Source organism: Giraffa tippelskirchi, chromosome 10 (genome assembly GCF_054371585.1).
Source record: "Giraffa tippelskirchi isolate mGirTip1 chromosome 10, T2T-mGirTip1v1.2.pri, whole genome shotgun sequence".
NCBI lineage: Eukaryota > Metazoa > Chordata > Mammalia > Artiodactyla > Giraffidae > Giraffa > Giraffa tippelskirchi.
Window position 1 is genome coordinate 122061566 of NC_137284.1, and position 20207 is coordinate 122081772.

At 40.9% G+C, this 20207-nt stretch overlaps 1 long non-coding RNA gene and 1 other non-coding gene across 2 annotated transcripts; both read right to left on the reverse strand.

Moving 5' to 3' along the window:
- Positions 1-14188: 14188 nt before the first annotated feature.
- On the reverse strand, positions 14189-14295 carry LOC145524999 (U6 spliceosomal RNA). Its single transcript, XR_014068020.1, has one exon. It is a non-coding gene; the product is annotated as a U6 spliceosomal RNA (small nuclear RNA).
- Positions 14296-15939: 1644 nt separating this feature from the next.
- Positions 15940-19292, reverse strand: LOC145523985 (uncharacterized). Its single transcript, XR_014067006.1, has 2 exons — positions 19157-19292; positions 15940-18944 (listed from the first exon to the last, which is right to left on the reverse strand). It is a non-coding gene; the product is annotated as an uncharacterized LOC145523985 (long non-coding RNA).
- Between the last annotated feature and the right edge of the window lie 915 nt (positions 19293-20207).

Here is a 20207-nt window from a genome sequence, read left to right on the forward strand (position 1 = left end):
AAAAAGTTTAAAAACAAAACAAAATTCCAAACATGGGTTTTGATAATGGTATTTAGGAAATCACATCTAAAGCATAAGAAAAAATCAAAAAGTGAGACTACATCAAATGAAAAAGTTGGAGAAGACTCCTGAGAGTCCCTTGGACTACAAGGAGATCCAACCAGTGCATCCTAAAGGAAATCAATCCTGAATGCTCATTGGAAGGACTGATGTTGAAGCTGAAACTCCAATACTTTGGCTACCTGATGTGAAGAACTGACTCATTTGAAAAGACCCTGATGCTAGGAAAGATTGAAGGCAGGAGGAGGAGACAACAGAGGATGAGATGGTTGCATGGCATCACCAACTCAATGGACATGAATTTGAGTAAACCCTGGAGTTGGTGATGGACAGGGAGGCCTCACATGCTGCAGTGCATGGGGTCTCAAAGAATTGGACACGACTGAGCAACTGAACTGAACTGAACAGCAAAAGAAACCATAAACAAAGTGGGGACAACTTACTCAGTGGGGAAAAATATTTGCAAAAGATATATCTGATAAGGGGTTAATAAACCAAAATGTATAAAGAACTTGTAGAACTCAATAGCAAAAATAAAAATTAAAAAAGTAATCTAGTTTAAAATTGGGCAAAGTACCAGAATAGACATTTATGATTTATATTCATCATTCCCTTCCATAGAACCATAGAATTTCAGGGTTAGAAGAAGACCTGTTTAGTAGGTAATTTCTACTTAAGCTTCACTTCCTCACTTCAGTCCTCTCTCACATGAATTCATTGTCTTCTCTTTTCTACTGCATGCACCTAGGTGGTGAGCAATAAATAACAATGGCTGCCGTTTTCTTTAATTTGGCTGATATTTCTGTCAGCAGTACACATGAAAAAATAAGCCTTTTTGTAGGCCTCAAATCATACTTCTGTTAAATAGTTGCCTATATTATGAATTAATATAATTATAGTTTTTCTTTAAAAACAGCTTGCTCCTAGAGCATAGCTTGTAAACCCAGGCTTGCCTGGAGTGTTGACAGCCTGCCAAAGCAATAATCACAGACAGATGGCAGATGTAGGAAGCCACATTTTCACATTCTTAACCAATGACTCTCCAAAAGCTCAAACGTAAGAGACAACTCAAGAGTTGTTCATTTTTTTTCCAGTTTCCATTTTTTTCCCAGCCCTTTTTCTGAAAAAAAGAAAACTTTCTTTTTAGATTAATGAATTAAAGAAGTAATATATATTATTCCTCAAATTTATAGTAAGCAAAATTATTTTGTTCAAGTTTTCTTAATACTAACTTTGCTTTTTCTTCAGACATAACTATTCCAAGCAGTTGGTTAGTTTGTTTTAAAAATGATGTAAGATAGGGGCTTCCCTGGTGGGTCAGTGGTAATTAATCCGCCTGCCAATACAGGAGACATGGGTTCAATCCCTGATCTGGGAGGATCCCCCATGCCACAGAGCAACTAAGCCCATGCACCACAACTATTGAGCCCGTGCTCTAGAGGCTGGGAGCCACAATTTCTGAGCCCACATGCTGCAGCTACTGAAGCCCAAGAGCCCTAGATCCTGAGATCTGCAATAAGAGAAGCCACCACAGAGAGAAGCCTGTGTGCTGCAACTAGAGAAAAGCCAGTGCAGCAACAAAGACCCAGCACAGCCAAAAATAAATAAATTCTTTTAAAAAATAAAAATTATGTAAGATAGACTTCCCTGGTGGTCCAGTGGTTAAGATTCCATGCTTCTTCTGCAAGGTGGCAGGGTTCAATCCCTGGTCAGGGAAGTTTTTTTTTGCAATGTGGCAAAAAAAAAAAAATCATATAAAGGAGATTGGGGGATATAAGTTTTGAATAAAATTTCTAAAATGAAAATGGCAATCCATTATGAGTGTCCTTAAAAACTTCTATGTGTGCGTAGCAGAGTAGGTGTAACTTCCATTCCCTGGTATAAGACTTCTTAACACAGCAAGCAATTCCTTCTTTGGAATATCTTTTCATCTAGTCAAGGCTATGGCTTTTCCAGTAGTCATGTATGGGTGTGAGAGTTGGACTATAAAGAAAGCTGAGCACAGAAGAATTGATGCTTTTGAACTGTGGTGTTGGAGAAGACTCTTGAGAGCCCCTTGGACTGCAAGGAGATCCAACCAGTCCATCCTAAAGCAGATCAGTCCTGGGTGTTCATTGGAAGGACTGATGCTGAAGCTCAAACTCCAATACTTTGGCCATCTGATGCGAAGAGCTGACTCATTTGAAAAGACCCTGATGTTGGGAAAGATTGAGGGCAGGAGGAGAAGGGAATGACAGAGGATGAGATGATTGGATGGCATCACCAACTCAATGGACGTGGGTTTGGGTAAACTCAGGGAGTTGGTGATGGACAGGGAGGCCTGGTGTGCTGTGGTTCATGGGGTCGCAAAGAGTTGGACATGACTGAGCAACTGAACTGAACTGAAAAGCTCTTAAACACTTCTGTACAGTTATTCCAGAATAGCTACCAGGGAAGCCCAAGAATAGTGGAGTGGGTAGCCTATCCCTTCTCCAGCGGATCTTCCCGACCTAGGAATCGAACCGGGGTCTCCTGCATTGCAGGCAGGTTCTTTACCAGCTCAGCTACCAGAGAAGCCCTAGGTATAAGTCTAATCACAGACATAACACTGTTGTCAATGCAATAAGTAAGTACTACTCTTGGAAACATCTTTATAACTAGGGTATTACTTCTCTACATGCATTGCTGCTGCTACTGCTGCTAAGTCACTTCAGTTGTGTCCGACTCTGTGCGACCCCATAGACGGCAGCCCACCAGGCTCCCCAGTCCCTGGGATTCTCCAGGCCAGAACACTGGAGTGGGTTGCCATTTCCTTCTCCAATGCAGGAAAGTGGAAAGTGAGAGTGAAGTCGCTTAGTTGTGTCCGACTCTTCGAGACCCCATGGACTGCAGCCTACCAGGCTCCTCCGTCCATGGGATTTTCCAGGCAAGAGTACTGGAGTGGGTTGCCATTGCCTTCTCCACATGCATTACAAAGTGAATTAAAAAAAAGAAGGAAATATTTGCCATTTGTGTTAACGTGGATGGGCTTTGAGAGCATTACACTAAGTGAAATAAGTCAAAGAGGGACAAATACCTATGATCTTACTTATATGTGGAATCTAAAACAAACAAACCCAAGTTTATACATATAAGGAACAGATTGGTTGCCAGAGGCAGGGGATGGGAGGAGAAATGGGTGACAGGGGTCAGAAAGTGCAAACTTCTGGTTGTGAATAACTACTGGAATGTAATGTACAGCATGGTGACTATAGTTAATAATCCTGTAGTGTGGATCTGAAAGTTGCTAAGAGTAAATCTTAAAAGTTCTCATCATAAGAAAAAATAGAACTATGTGTGGCAATGGATGGTAACTAGAGTTGTGATCATTTCACAATATATATATACAAATATCAAATAATATTGTACAACTGAAACTCATATAATATTATCTGTCAACTAAAAATAATTTAAAACAGGTATAACTTTCATTCACTGATAACACCACTTTGCAGTGCAAGCTACAAGTACTTTTAGGGAAATATCTCTATTACAAGTGTACTTACTACCATACATGTACAGAGTGGGTAGGACTTCCTTGGTGGTTCAGTGGTTAAGAATCTTCCTGCCAATGCAGGGGACATGGGTTTGATGCATGTTGCCTGGTCAAGGAAGATTCCATTCCTCGGGGCAACTAAACCAACACACTACAACTACTGAGCCCTCATGCTGAAGCTACTGAAGCCCGTGCACTCTAGAGTCTATGCTCCATAAGAAGAGAAGCCATCATGATGAGAAGCCCATGCACCACAACTAGGGCGCAGACCCCACTCACTGCCACTGGAGAAAGCCCACTGACAGCAAGGAAGACCTGCGTGTGCATGCCAAGTTGCTTTGGTTGTGTCCGACTCTTTGTGACCCTCTGGACTGTAGCCCACCAGGATCCTCTGTCCATGGGGATTTTCTAGGCAGGAATACTGGAGTGGGTTACCATTCCCTTCTCCAGAGGATCTTCCTCACCCAGGGATTGAACCCGCGTCTCTTAAGTCTCCTGCATTGGCCGGTAAATTCTTTACCACTAGTGCCACCTGGGAAGCCATAACACAGCCAAAAATAAAATAAAAAGAAAACTCTTAGAGTGGGTAAAACTGATATAACACTGTATTCAGCAAGCAAGGTGCATTCTTAGAAAATCTTTATTACAGTTTTTCCTAAACATGTAAGTACATGCATTAGAAAATAGGTATAACTTCCACTGACTGAATGAAACTGTTCTCAAATCAGCAAGCACAAGAAATTCTAGATAAGTCTTTATAATTAGGGATTTTTTAAGTTTACTTTTTTATTGAACTAAGTTGATTTACAATATTGTGTTAGTTTCAGGTGTACAGCAAAGTTATTCAGATATACATATTCTTCTATATATATCTTTTTTCAGATATTTTCCATTGTAGGTTATTATAAGATATTGAATATAGTTCCCTGTGCTATACAGTAAGTCCTTGTTGGTTATCCATTATATATATATAATAGATATAGTACATAGATAAATAATATCTAATATATAGATAAAATATATATATGTTATATATAATTAGGAACATGGGATTAACAGATACACATTACTTTGTGTCACAAGTGTTCCTAATCCATGTTTCTAATTAATTCCTTCCCCCCCAACTCCTTTCCCCTTTTGGTAATCATAGTTTGTTTTCTATGTCTGTGAGTCTGTTTCTGTTTTGTAAATGAGTTCATTTGTGTTATTTTTTAGATTCCACATATAATTGACATCATATAATATTTGTATTTCTCTGTTTGACTTACTTCATTTAGTGTAATAATCTTTAAGTCCTTCCTTGTTGCTGCAGGTGGCATTATTTGATTTTTTATGGCCAAGTAAATAGTCCATTGTATGTATATCACATTTTCTTTATCCATTCATCTGTTGATGGACATTTAGGTTGCTTCTATGTTTTGGCTATTGTAAAAAGTGCTGCAGTGAACATAGGGGCGCATGTGTTTTTTTGACTTATACTTTTCATCTTTTCTGTATATATGCCCAGGTTGCTGGATTGTATGGTAACGCTATTTTTAGTTCTTTAAGGAATCTGCATACTGTTCTCCGTAGTAGCTGCACCAATTTACATTCCCCCAACAGTGTAGGAGGGTTCCCTTTCTCTACATGCTCTCCAGCATTATACCTAGTGATCTTGATAGTTGTCTCCATTTATTGAAGAATGAATACCACTTCCATTCACAGAGATAACTCTGTTCTCAGCACAGCAAGCAAGTAGAATTTTTAGAAACATCTTTATTACATATCCTTAAACACTTCTCTACATGCATTACACAATAGGGGCCACTTTTATTCACATATAATCCTGTTCTCAATGCAGCAAGCAAATGATTAGAAACATTTTTAAGTATTCTTAAATACTTCTCACACCATCGTGATTATCTGGGTCATGAAGATCTTTTTTGTACAGTTCTTCTGTGTATTCTTGCCACCTCTTCTTAATATCTTTTGCTTCTGTTAGGTCCATACCATTTCTGTCCTTTATCGAGCCCATCTTTGCATGAAATGTTCCCTTGGTATCTCTAATTTTCTTGAAGAGATCTCTAGTCTTTCCCATTCTCTTGTTTTCCTCTATTTCTTTGCATTGATCACTGAGGAAGGCTTTCTTATCTCTCCTTGCTATTTTTTGGAAATCTGCATTCAGATGGGAATATCTTTCCTTTTCTCCTTTGCTTTTTGCTTCTCTTCTTTCACAGCTATTTGTAAGGCCTCCTCAGACAGCCATTTTGCTTTTTTGCATTTCTTTTCCATGGGGATGGTCTTGATCCCTGTCTCCTGTACAATGTCATGAACCTCTGTCCATAGTTCATCAGGCACTCTATCATATCTAGTCCCTTAAATCTATTTGTCACTTCCACCGTAGAATCATAAGGGATTTGATTTAGGTCATACCTGAATGGTCTAGTGGTTTTCCCTACTTTCTTCAAAAAGGTGGTGTGATCACTCACCTAGAGCCAGACATCCTGGAATGTGAAGTCAAGTGGGCCTTAGAAAGCATCACGACGAACAAAGCTAGTGGAGGTGATGGAATTCCAGTTGAGCTATTTCAAATCCTCAAAGATGATGCTGTGAAAATGCTGCACTCGATATACCAGCAAATCTGGAAAACTCAACAGTGGCCACAGGACTGGAAAAGGTCAGTTTTCATTCCAATCCCAAAGAAAGGCAATGCCAAAGAATGCTCAAACTACCGCACAATTGCACTCATCTCACACGCTAGTAAAGTAATGCTCAAAATTCTCCAAGCCAGGCTTCAGCAATATGTGAACCGTGAACTTCCAGATGTTCAAGCTGGTTTTAGAAAAGGCAGGGGAACCAGAGATCAAATTGCCAACATCCGCTGGATCATCGAAAAAGCAAGAGAGTTCCAGAAAAACATCTATTTCTGCTTTATTGACTATGCCAAAGCCTTTGACTGTGTGGATCACAATAAACTGTGGAAAATTCTGAAAGAGATGGGAATACCAGACCATCTGACCTGTCTCTTGAGAAACCTGTATGCAGGTCAAGAAGCAACAGTTAGAACTGGACATGGAACAACAGACTGATTCCAAATAGGAAAAGGAGTACATCAAGGCTGTATATTGTCACCCTGCTTATTTAACTTATATGCAGAGGACATCATGAGAAACGTTGGGCTGGAAGAAACACAGGCTGGAATCAAGATTGTCGGGAGAAATATCAATAACCTCAGATATGCAGATGACACCACCCTTACGGCAGAAAGTGAAGAAGAACTAAAGAGCTTCTTGATGAAAGTGAAAGAGGAGAGTGAACAAGTTGGCTTAAAGCTCAACGTTCAGAAAACTAAGATCATGGCATCTGGTCCCATCATTTCATGGGAAATAGATGGGGAAACAGTGGAAACAGTGTCAGACTTTATTTTTTTGGGCTCCAAAATCACTGCAGATGGTGATTGCAGCCATGAAATTAAAAGACACTTACTCCTTGGAAGGAAGGTTATGACCAACCTAGATAGCATTTTTAAAAGCAGAGACATTACTTTGCCAACAGAGGTCCATCTAGTCAAGGCTATGGTTTTTCCAGTAGTCATGTGCGGATGTGAGAGTTGAACCGTGAAGAAAGCTGAGCGCCAAAGAATTGATGCTTTTGAACTGTGGTGTTGGAGAAGACTCTTGAGAGTCCCTTGGACTGCAAGGAGATCCAACCAGTCCATCCTAAAGGAGATCAGTCCTGGGTGTTCATCGGAAGGACTGATGTTGAAGCTGAAACTCCAATACTGTGGCCACCTCATGCGAAGAGTTGACTCATTGGAAAAGACCCTAATGCTAGGAAGGATTGTGGGCAGGAGGAGAAGGGGACTACAGAGGATGAGATGGTTGGATGGCATCACTGACTCGATGGACATGGGTTTGGGTAAGCTCTGGGAGTTAGTGATGGACAGGAAGGCCTGGCGTGCTGCGATTCATGGGGTCGCAAAGAGTCAGACATGACTGAGCGACTGAACTAACTAACTAACTAAACACTTCTCAGGTCAAGGAGATCCAACCAGTTCATCCTAAAGGAAATCAGTCCTGAATATTCATTGGAAGGACTGATGCTGAAGCTGAAACTCCAATACTTTGGCCACTTGATGCAAAGAACTGACTCATTGGAAAAGACCCTGATGCTGGGAAAGATTGAAAGCAGGAGGAGAAGGGAACGACAGAGGATGAGATGGCTGGATGGCATCACCAACTCGATGGACATGAGTTTGGGTAAACTCCAGGAGTTGGTGATGGACAGGGAGGCCTGGTGTGCTGTGGTTCATGGGGTCGCAAAGAGTCAGACATGACTGAGTGACTAAACTGACTGAAACACTTCTCTCATGCCATGCAGAACAGCTTAAAGCAACAGCCTCTAACCTTTTTTTCACCAGGGACCGGTTTCATGGAAGACAATTTTTCCACAGACCAGGTTGCTGGGGGATGGTTTTAGGATGATTCAAGCACATTACATTTACTGTGCACTTTATTTCTATTATTATTGTGTGTGTGTGTGTGATTCGCTTAGTCATGTCTGACTCTTTGTAAGCCCATGTACTGTAGCCCACCAGGCTCCTCTGTCCATGGAATTCTCCAGGCAAGAATACTGGAGTGAGTTGCCATTCCCTTCTCCAGGAGATCTTCCCAACGCAGGGATCGAACCCAGGTCTCCTGCAGTGAAGGCAGATTCTTTACCATCTGCGCTACAAGGGAAGCCCTGTTATTATTACATTGTGATATATAATGAAATAATTATATAACTCACCATATAAAGAATCAGTGGGAGCCCTGAGCCTGTTTTCCTGAGTTCAGGTGGTAAGGTGAGCAATAGGGAGCAGCTGTAAATACAAATGAAGCTTCACTTGTTTGCCCGCTGCTCACCTCTTGTTGTGTGGCCTGGTTCCTAACAGGACACAGACCAGTAGCAGTCTGTGGCCTGGGGACTGGAGACCCCGTGTATCACTCTTAGAAAACATTTTTTATTACAAGGATTCTTAAACAATATGCTCTAAATGCTTGGCAGAATGGCTACCATTTCCATCAATGATGTAACACTATTCTCAATGTAACAGGCAGGTGGCGTTATTAGAAGTCTCTGTTTCAAGTGTTCTTAAAAATTCTGTACATGCAGTTACAGAACAGGTGCTACCCTTCCGCTGATAAAACCATGTTCTCAATGCAGCATGCAAGTAGTGTTCCTAGAAACACATTTTTGGTTTGTTTTTTATTTTTTAAAAATTGTATTGAAGTATAGTTGATTTATAATGTGTTAATTTCTGCTGAACGGTAAAGTGATTCAGTTGTATATATATATTCTTCTTCATATTATTTTCCATTATGGTTTATCACAGGTTATTGTATATATTTCCCTGTGCTATACAGGAGGACCTTGTTTATACATCCTATATACAATATTTTGCATCATCTAATCCCAAGCTTCCAATCCACCCTCTATCCCCCTCCCCACTAGTGAACTACAAATCTGTTCTCTGTCTGTGAGCCTTTTCTTTGAAACACCTTTATTACAAGTGTTCATAAACACTAATCTACAATGCATTGCAGAATACATGTCTCTCATTCACTGATAAAACTCACTGGTCAGTGCAAAGAGCAAGTAGTGTTCTTTGAAAAATCTTTTGTACAAGTGTTTTAGAAAATTTTAACATGCTTTCCAAATGAGCATAATTTTCATTAAATTATATAATACTGTTCTCAGGGCAGCAAGCAAGTAGCATTCTTAGAAACATGGGTTTTTTTTTTTTATTTATTTTTTTATTTAAGGATAATTGCTTTACAGAATTTTGTTGTTTTCTGTCACACGTCAACATGAATCAGTCATAGGTATATGTATATCCCCTCCCTTTTGAACCTCCCTCCATCTCCCGCCCCATCCCACCCCTCTAGATTGATACAGAGCCCCTGTTTGAGTTTCCTGAGCCATACAGCAAATTCCCATTGGCTGTCTATTTTACATATGGTAATGTAAGTTTCCATGTTACTTTTTCCATACATCTCATTCTCTCTTCCCCTCTCCCTGTGTCCATAAGTCTATTCTCTATGTCTGTTTCTCCATTGCTGCCCTGTAAATAAATTCTTCAGTAACATTTTTCTAGATTTCATATATATGCATTCAAATATATTTATCTTTCTCTTTCTGACTTACTTCACTCTGTATAATAGGTTCTGGGATCATCCACCTCATCAGAACCCACTCAAATACGTTCTTTTTTATGGCTGAGTAATATTCTATTGTGTATATGTACCACAACTTCTTTCTCCATTCATCTGTCAGTGGACATCTAGGTTGCTTCCATGTTCTCAGTTCAGTCACTCAGTCATGTCTGACTCTTTTTGACCCCATGGACTGTAGCATGCCAGGCCTCCCTGTCCATCACCAACTCCCAGAGTTTACTTAAACTCATGTCCATTGAGTTGGTAATGCCATCCAACCATCTCATCCTCTGTCGTCCCCTTTTCTTCCTGCCTTCAATCTTTCCCAAAATCAGGGTCTTTTCCATTGAGTCAGTTCTTCGCATCAAGTGGCCAAAATATTGGAGTTTCAGCTTCAGCATCAGTCCTTCCAATGAATATTCAGGACTGATTTCCTTTAGGATGGACTGGTTGGATCTCCTTGCAGTCCAAGGGACTCTCAAGAGTCTTCAACACCACAGTTCAAAAGCATCAATTCTTTGGCACTCAGCTTTCTTTATAGTCCAACTCTCACATCCATACATGACTACTGGAAAAACCATAACCTTGACTAGACGTACCTTTGTTGGCACAGTAATGTCTCTTGTTTTTAATATGCTATCTAGGTTGGTCATAACTTTTCTTCCAAGAAGTAAGCGTCTTTTAAATTCATGGCTACAGTCACCATCTGCAGTGATTTTGGAGCCCCCCAAAATAAAGGCTATCACTGTTTCCACTGTTTCCCCATCTATTTCCCATGAAGTGATGGGACCAGATGCCATGATCTTAGTTTTCTGAATGTCGAGCTTTAAGTCAACTTTTTCCCTCTCCTCTTTCACTTTCATCAAGAGGCTCTTTAGTTCTTCTTCACTTTCTGCCATAAGGGTGGTGTCATCTGCATATCTGAGGTTATTGATTATTCTCCTGGCAATCTTGATTCCAGCTTGTGCCTCATCCAGCCCAGCGTTTCTCATGATGTACTCTGTATATAAGTTAAATAAGCAGGGTGACAATATACAGCCTTGACATACTCCTTTTCTTATTTGGAACTGGTCTGTTGTTCCATGTCCAGTTCTAACTGTTGCTTCTTGACCTGCATACAGGTTTCTCAAGAGCAGGTCAGGTGGTCTGGTATTCCCATCTCTTTCAGAATTTTCCACAGTTTATTGTGATCCACACAGTCAAAGGCTTTGGCATAGTCAATAAAGCAGAAATAGATGTTTTTCTGGAACTCTCTTGCTTTTTCGATGATCCAGCGGATGTTGGCAATTGATCTCTGGCTCCTCTGCTTTTTCTAAAACCAGCTTGAACATCTGGAAGCTCACGGTTCACGTATTGCTGAAGCCTGGCTTGGAGAATTTTGAGCATTGCTTTACTAGCGTGTAAGATGAGTACAGTTGTGCAGTAATTGGAGCATTCTTTGGCATTGCATTTCTTTGGGATTGGAATGAAAACTGACCTTTTCCAGTCCTGTGGCCACTGCTGAGTTTTCCAGATTTGCTGGTATATCGAGTGCAGCACTTTCACAGCATCATCTTTGAGGATTTGAAATAGCTCAACTGGAATTCCATCACCTCCACTAGCTTTGTTCATAGTGATGCTTCCTAAGGCCCACTTGACTTCACATTCCAGGATGTCTGGCTCTAGGTGAGTGATCACACCATCGTGATTATCTGGGTTGTGAAGATCTTTTTTGTACAGTTCTTCTGTGTTTTCTTGCCACCTCTTCGTAATATCTCTTGCTTCTGTTAGGTCCATATTGTTTCTGTCCTTTATTGAGACCATCTTTGCATGAAATGTTCCCTTGGTAACTAATTTTCTTGAAGAGATCTCTAGTCTTTCCCATTCTCTTGTTTTCCTCTATTTCTTTGCCCTGATCACTGAGGAAGGCTTTCTTATCTCTCCTTGCTATTCTTTGGAACTCTGCATTCAGATGGGAATATCTTTCTTTTTCTCCTTTGCTTTTCACTTCTCTTCTTTCACAGCTATTTGTAAGGCCTCCTCAGACAGCCATTTTGCTTTTTTGCATTTCTTTTTCTTGGGGATGGTCTTGATCCCTGTTTCCTGTACAATGTCACGAACCTCTGTCCATAGTTCATCAGGCACTCTGCCTATCAGATCTAGTCCCTTAAATCTATTTCTCACTTCCACTGTATAACTCTAAGGGATTTGATTTAGGTCATACCTGAATGGTCTAGTGGTTTTCCCTACTTTCTTCAATTTAAGTCTGAATTTGGCAGTAAGGAGTTCATGATCTGAGCCACTGTCAGCTCCCAGTCTTGTTTTTGCTGACTGTATAGAGCTTCTCCATCTTTGGCTGAAAGAATATAATCCATCTGATTTCTGTGTTGACCATCTGGTGATGTCCATCTGTAGAGTCTTCTCTTGTGTTGTTGGAAGAGGGTGTTTCCTATGAGCAGTGCATTCTCTTGGCAAAACTCTAGCCTTCACCCTGCTTCATTCTGTACTCCAAGGCCAAATCTGCCGGTTACTCTTGGAGAAGGAAATGGCAACCCACTCCAGTATTCTTGCCTAGAGAATCCTGTGGACAGAGGAGCCTGGTGGGCTGCCGTCTATGGGGTTGCACAGAGTCGGACACGACTGAAACGACTTAGCAGCAGCAGCAGCAGCCAGGTATCTCTTGACTTCCTACTTTTGCATTCCAGTCCCCTATAATGAAAAGGGTGTTAATTCTAGAAGGTCTTGTAGGTCTTCATAGAACTGTTCAACTTCAGCTTCTTCAGCATTACTGGTCAGGACATAGACTTGGATTACCATGATATTGAATGGTTTGTCTTGGAAACGAACAGAGATCATTCTGTCGCTTTTGAGATTGCACCTAAGTACTGCATTTCAGACTCTTTTTTGACTATGATGGCTACTCCATTTCTTCTAAGGAATTCTTGCCCACAGTAGTAGATATAATGGTCATCCGAGTTAAATTCACCCATTCCAGTCCATTTTAGTTTGCTGATTCCTAATTGTCAATGTTCACTCTTGCCATCTCCTGTTTGACCACTTCCAATTTGCCTTGATTCATGGACCTAACATTCCAGGTTCCTATGCAATATTGTTCTTTACAGCATCAGACCTTGCTTCCATCACCAGTCACATCCACAACTGGGTGTTGTTTTTGCTTTGGCTCCATCTCTTCATTCTTTCTGGAGTTATTTCTCCACTGATCTCCAGTAGCATATTGGTCACCTTTTGCCTTTTCATACAGTTCATGGGGTTCTCAAGGCAAGAATACTGAAGTGGTTTGCCGTTCCCTTCTCCAATGGACCACATTTTGTCAGAACTCTCCACCATGATCCATCCATCTTGGGTGGCCCTACACGGCATGGCTCATAGTTTCACTGAGTTAGACAAGGCTGTGGTCCATGTGATTAGATTGGTTAGTTTTCTGTGATTGTAGTTTTCAGTCTGTCTGCCCTCTGATGGAGAAGGATAAGAGGCTTATGGAAGCTTCCTGATGGGAGAGACTGAGGGGGAAATTGGGTCTTGTTCTGATGGGCTCGGCCATGCTCAGTAAATCTTCAATCCAAATTTCTGTTGATGGGTAGAGCTGTGTTCCCTCCCTGCTATTTACCTGGGGCCAAACTATGGTGGAGGTAATGAAGATAATGGTGACCTCCCTCAAAAGATCCCATGGATGTACTGCTACACTCAGTGCCCCCAACCCTGCAGCAGGCCACCACCAACCCACACCTCCACTGGAGACTCCTGGACACTCACAGTCAATTCTGGGTCAGTCTCTTCTGGGGTCCCTGCTCCTTTCTCCTGGGTCCTGGTGCACAAGGTTCTGTTTGTGCCCTCCAAGAGTCTATTTCCCAGTCCTGTGTAAGCTCTGGTAGCTCTATGGTGGAGTTAATGGTGACCTCCTCCAAGAGGGCTTATGCCATACCCACGTCTGCTGCACCCAGAGCCCCTGTCCCTGTGGCAGTCCACTGCTGACCCATACCTCCACAGGATATGCTCAAACATAGTTCTGTCTCAGTCTCTGTGTGGTCCCTGGGTCCTGGTATGCACAATGTTTGTTTAGCCCTCTGAATGTCTGATGAGAAAGGGGTTTGATTCTAAACACAAATTCACTCCTCCTACCGTCTTGCTGGGGCTTCTCCTTTGCCCTTGGTCTTGGGGTATCTCCTCAGAGCTGCTCACTCCAGCAAAGCGCAGCCACTGCTTCTGACCTTGGATGTAGGGTCTCTCCTCGTGGCTGCTCGCTCCAGTGCCACAGAGCAGCCATGTTCTAGCTATTGTAAATAGTGCTGCAATGAACAATGGGATACATGTGTCTTTTTCAGTTTTGGTTTCCTCAGGGTATATGCCTAGGAGTGGGATTCCTGGGTCATATGGTGGTTTTATTCCTAGTTTTTTAAGTAATCTCCATACCGTCTTCCATAGTGGCTTTATCAATTTTAAAAATATGGAACGCTTCACGAATTTGTGTATCATCCTTGCACAGGGGCCATGCTAATCTTCTCTATATAGTTCTAGTTTTAGTATATGTGCTGCTGAAGCGAGCACTAGAAACATGTTTATTATGTGTTCTTAAACAGATCTGTACATGCTTTGCAGAATGAGTATAACTTTCATTAAATGACTATCACTTTTCTCATTGCAGCCGTAAGTAGCATTCTTAGAAACAGCTAGATTAAAAGTTTTCTTAAACACTTCTCTACATGAATTACAGATGGTTGTAACTTCCAGTCAATGATATAACACTGTTCTTAATGCAGCAAATAAGTAATTCTCTGATGCATCTTTATAACAAGTGTCTTTAAACATTTCTCTAAATGCATTGCAGATGGGTGCCACTTCCATTCACTTGGAAAATCACAGAGTGTTTTCGCTCACCACTCAATCTATTAGAATTAATTATAACTGGCTGCAGTTGCTGACTGACAGTGCACTCCAAGAGAAATTAAGACCATCACAAGATTCTCTGTGCTTTGAGCAAGCAGCTCTCTTAGATAGTTAGATCTCAGGAAGAATGCTAAGGAACCCAGATTTTTGCATCTTTCCATACATAGAAAAGCACTAAAATCATTCACTTGAGATGTCTGTTCTTTGTGACTAGCAGTAATCTTTTAGCAAGATGTATGCTAGACTTTGGGCCTTCCAGGTGGCACTAGTGGTAAAGAACCCACCTGCCAATGCAGAAGACATAAGAGATGGGGGTTCGATCCCTGGGTCGGGAAGATCCCCTAGAGGAGGGCATGGGAACCCACTCCAGTATTCTTCCCTGGAAAATCCCATGGACAGAAGAGCCTGGCAGGCTACAGTCCATAGGGTCGCAGAGTTGGACACGAGTGAATCGTCTTAACATGCACACACATGCTAGACTCTTAAGTGTCCTATAGCTAAAAATCACATATAAACTAGCTTCCCTCCATAGCTCTTCAGAGCAGTTCCCCCTGAACTACTGGGAGGCTGTCTCCTGGGCTATCATCCCCAGTAAGTTCCCTGAATAAAACTTAAACTCACAACTCTTTTTCTTTTTTTTCTTGGCAGCACAGTATGTGGGATCTTACTTCTCTGACCAGGGATTGAACTCACACCCCTTGCATTGGAAGTGCAGAGTTTTAACCACTGGACTGCCAGGGAATTCCCTTAAATTCACAACTCTTATGTTGTGCATTTTTCTTTAAGTTGATGCACTGATAAAACAGTGTTGTAAGGCAGTATGCAAGTAGGATTCTTAGAAACATCTTTTTAACTGGTGTTCAGAAAGACTCCTGGACTGCCTTTGAGAATGGGTACAATGTCTTTTCATCAGGAATGCAGTTTTCAATACAGCATGCAGTAGTGTTCTCGGAAACATCTTTATGACAAGTGTCCCTAAAATTTTCTATTCATACATTGTGGAATGTGTATAACATTTGTTTTCTTTTTTTATTTGTAATTAATTATTTTATTTATTAAAAAAAATTGAAGTATAGTTGATTTACAGTGTTGTACTAATTTCTGCTGTATAGAAGTGTTCACTTATATACATATATACATTCTTTTTTATAACATTCACTCCTGATATGACTTTTGTCAATGCAGAAAGCAAATTGTGTGCTTAGAACATCTTTCCAAAATTGTTCTTAATTCCATCCATGCCTTAATGAATGGGCATAATGTCAATCACTGATGTAATATTGCTCTCAAGTCACCTAGCAAGCATTGTTTTTAGACATATCTTTATTTCACGTAGTTTTAAACACTTCTTGACATGCATTGCAGAAATGGTGCCACTTCCATTCACCCAGGAAACACTGTTAACTTGGCAAGCAAGTAGCATCCTTAGAAACACCTTTATTACAAGGGTTCTCAAAACCTCTCTACATGCCTTGCAAAAGGAGTGCCCCTCCCTCCATGGATATATCACTTTTCTCCACACAGAATGTGTTAATAAGTGGTGTTTCAGAAATGATCTTATTACAGTGTTTAAAACACTTTTGTACATGCTTTATAGAACTGGTATAACCTCCTTTGACTGACATAAAACTGTTCTAAACACAGCAAACAAGCGTTTCTAGAAATCGTTTTTATTACAATTGGCCTTAAATACTTCTCTACATGAATTGCAGAATGGGCGACAGGTCCTTTCTTTCGTATAAACAACGTTTTCAATACAGCATCAACTAGCATTTTTAGAAATGTCTTCTCATTAGTGTTCTTTCACTTTTCAACATGTGCTGCAGAGTGGGTGCCTCTTCCATTCGCTGATATATAATACAGTCCTCTATGCAGCCAGCAAGTAGCATTCACAGTAACATCTATTTACTTGATTATAGCTATTAAACATTTTTTACATGATTTGCTGAAGAGGTATAAATTCCATTAAATGATACAATACTGTTCTCAACACAGCAAATAAGGATTGTTACCAGACAAATATTACAATATTACAAATATGCTTTTAAATTTCTCTACATGTGTTGCCACATGGGTACCACTACCATTCACTGTTTTAACACTGTTCTCAATGTAGCCAGCAAGTAGCACTCTTAGAAGCATCTTTATTACAAGTGTTCCTTTTTTTTTTTTAGATAGCTATTATTGCCTTAGATGCTTCTTTAAAAATTGAGATATAGTTAATTTATATTGTTGTATGTTTCAGGTGTACAGCAAAGTGATTCACTTATACATACATACATATCTATTTTTTTCCAGCTTGTTTTCCCTTATAGGTTATTACAAAATATTGAGTGTAGTTCCCTGTGCTATACAGTAGGTCCTTGTTGTTTATCCATTTTATATATGCAGTGTGTGTGTAAATGTTAATCCTCAACTCCTAGTTTATCTCTGCCCCTACTTTGGTAACCACAAGTTTGTTTTCTATGAGTGATCTATTTCTGTTTTGTATGTTTCATTTGCATAATTTTTTAGATTCTACATATGTGTTATATGATATTTGTTTTTGTCTGGCTTACTTCACTTAGTGTGATAATCTCTAGGTCCATCCATGTTGTTGCAAATGGCATTATTTCACTCTTTTTTATGGCTGATTAATATTCCATTGTATATATATACCACATCTTTATTCATCTATTGATGGATACTTAGGTTGCTTCCATGTTTTGGCTATTGTAAATAGTGCTGCTGTGAACAAATAGGGCACATGTATATTTTCGAATTATGGTTTTCTCTGGATATATGCCCAGGAGTGGGATTGCTGGCTCATATAATAGTTCTATTTTTAGTTTTTAAAGGAACCTCCACACTGTTCTCCATAGTGGTAAAAATGTTCTTAAACACATCTCTTCATGTCTTGTAGATGGTGCCATTCCCATTCACCAATGTACACTGTTCTCAATAAAGAAGCAAGTACCATTCTTAGAAATATCTTTTTTTTTCTGCAAATGTTCTCAAATACTTCTCTCAATGGATTGAGAAATGTACGCCACTTCCATTGACTGTTACAACTCTGTGGTCAAAGCAGCCAGAAAAAAATGTACTTAGGAACATCTATATTACAGGTATTCTTAACACTTCACATGCATCGCAAAACCTGTTCCATTCACACATATAACACTGTACTCAATGCAGCAGCAAGTAGTTTCTTAGAAAAATCTTTATTACAAGCATTCCCAAACATTTCTGTACATGAAGTGCAGAATGGGCATAACCTCCATTCACTGATATAACGCTGTTCTCAATGCAGCAAGTGTTAGTGTTCTGAAAAATTTAAGACAAGTGTATTTAAACACTTCTGTATATGCACTGTTGATGCCTAGAACTGCCACTCACTGATAGAAACTGTTCTCAACTCAGCAAGCAAATTGCAGTTTTAGAAACATCTGTATTATAACTGTTCTTAAACTCATCTCTTTATGCATTGGAGAAAGGTTATAGGCTTCATTCACTGATATAACACTGTTCTCAATGCTGCAAGCAAGTAGTTCTCAGAGAGGTTTTTACTACAAGTGTTCTAGGTGGTGTGGAGCATCTCTTTTTTCTCTCCCTTTTAATTAACAACTATTTGGATATCCTTAACCAAACAGAAGTGCCTCTGCACATCACATTGTACCGGGACATCCAGGAAGTTCTTACATATCAGATCTCAGTCATGGAATCCAAAAGAGCTGGCAAGCCACCTCCACCCCTATGCCCTGGGATTGGGTAAGAGGCGAGCTGGTTAGTACAGAACTAGGTGGTTACTCGTGGGCAATAAAGAATTTGAGGAGGGCCAGGGTGACTCAGACGGTAAAGAATCTGCCTGCAAGGCAGGAGACCCAGGTTTGATCCCTGCGTTGGAAAGATCCCTGGAGAAAGGAATAGCAACCCACTCCAGTATTCTTGCCTGGAGAATTCCATGGACAGAGGAGCCTGGTGGGCTGCTGTCTATGGGGTCGCACAGAGTTGGACACGACTGAAGTGACTTAGCAGCAGCAGCAGCAAAGGGAGAACCGTGTCATGCCATCAGCGTTGGGTATTTGGATGCAGAGGAAAGGGTAGCACTTGCCAAGGGAGCCTCCTTCCCCCAGGAAGATGTAACAGGCTGGGCTTCCCACAGCCGCAGCAGCAGCAATGTCTCAGGCAGAGTGGTTTGAAAGCAGCCTCTTGATGGAGGACAGGTAAAGTGAAAACGGTGAGTGACTGACTGCCTGGCTTCTCCTGGTGGGCAGGTTATGCTTGGAGGACTTTGTTTCTCTCCAGCAGCACTGGCTTTTCTGAGGCGGGACCTCCATGATGCAAAAGGGAGAAGAAAGGAAGCACATGATAATATCTGTAGGCTTTAAACATGCACAGGTCCTGCTGGCTGCTTTAGGACTTCAGCAGGACCACCCACAAGCCTCTGGGGAGTATCCACTGGAAAATCTCCCCCTGGTTCCGCTGGCGTCTCAAAGCTCCAAGTGCTAAACCCACCCGTCTCTCCCCCAGCCCCTGCCCTCACCTCTGCAGCCAGCTCCTCCTGTGTGCTCCCAAGTGTGGCAGTGAGAATAGGTTAGGTAATCCGAATGCTCTCAGAAAGATGGATCAGGGTCCGCGGACAAGTGAGAATCAACAAACTGAGGCTACAGTGCCACCTTCTGGAAGACAAAAGAGAGGTTTCCTGCAGCCAGCGTGGTGAGTTATGACAAGAGGAAACACAGAAGGAAGAATTCTACACCAAGAGAGAACGAGAGTGGAGCAAGTCTACCCCTTATAAACCTGGGATCCCTGAAGAAGCAACACCAAAGAACAGTACCTCATCAAAGATAACCAGTAAAGAGACTTCAAACACTAAAGCAGCAATACAGAAACACAAAGAACTTTAAAAGTCGAGGAAATACGCCATCACCAAAAGGTATCGACAATTCTCCAAGAGCTGAGCCCAAAGTCCCAGCACACTGCAATGTATCTGATAAAGAATTCAAAATAGCAGTACTGAAGAAATTCAGTAAGCTACAAAAAGAATTAAAACAGCTCAGTGGGACTTCCCTGGTGGTGCAGTGGATGGGAACCCATCTGCCAATGAAGGGAACATGAGTTTGATCCCTGGTCCAGGTAGATTCCACATGCCGTGGAGCAACTAAGCCTATGTGCCACAACTACTGAGCTTGCACTCTAGAGCCCACAAGCCACAACCACTGAAGCCCATGTGCCTAGAGTCTGTGCTCCATAAGAGAAGCCACCACAATGAGAAGCCCACATACTGCAATGAAGAATAGCCCTTGCTCACTGAAACAGAGAAAGCCTGTGCAAAAGCAACAGACCTGGCACAGCCAAAAAGAAGCTCAATGATATTAGGAAAAAGATACATGAACAAAATGAGTTACTTATGAAAGACATTGAAAATATAAAAAAGGACCAAACAAAAATTCTGGAGTTGAAGAATTCAGTGAAAGAGTTGAAGAATGAAATAGCATCTGTAGTAAAGCAGAGGGAAGATAGTATCAATGACTTAGAAGAAAGGAATTTTGAAATAAAGAGTTATACCAGAACAAGGGAAAGAATAAATATGA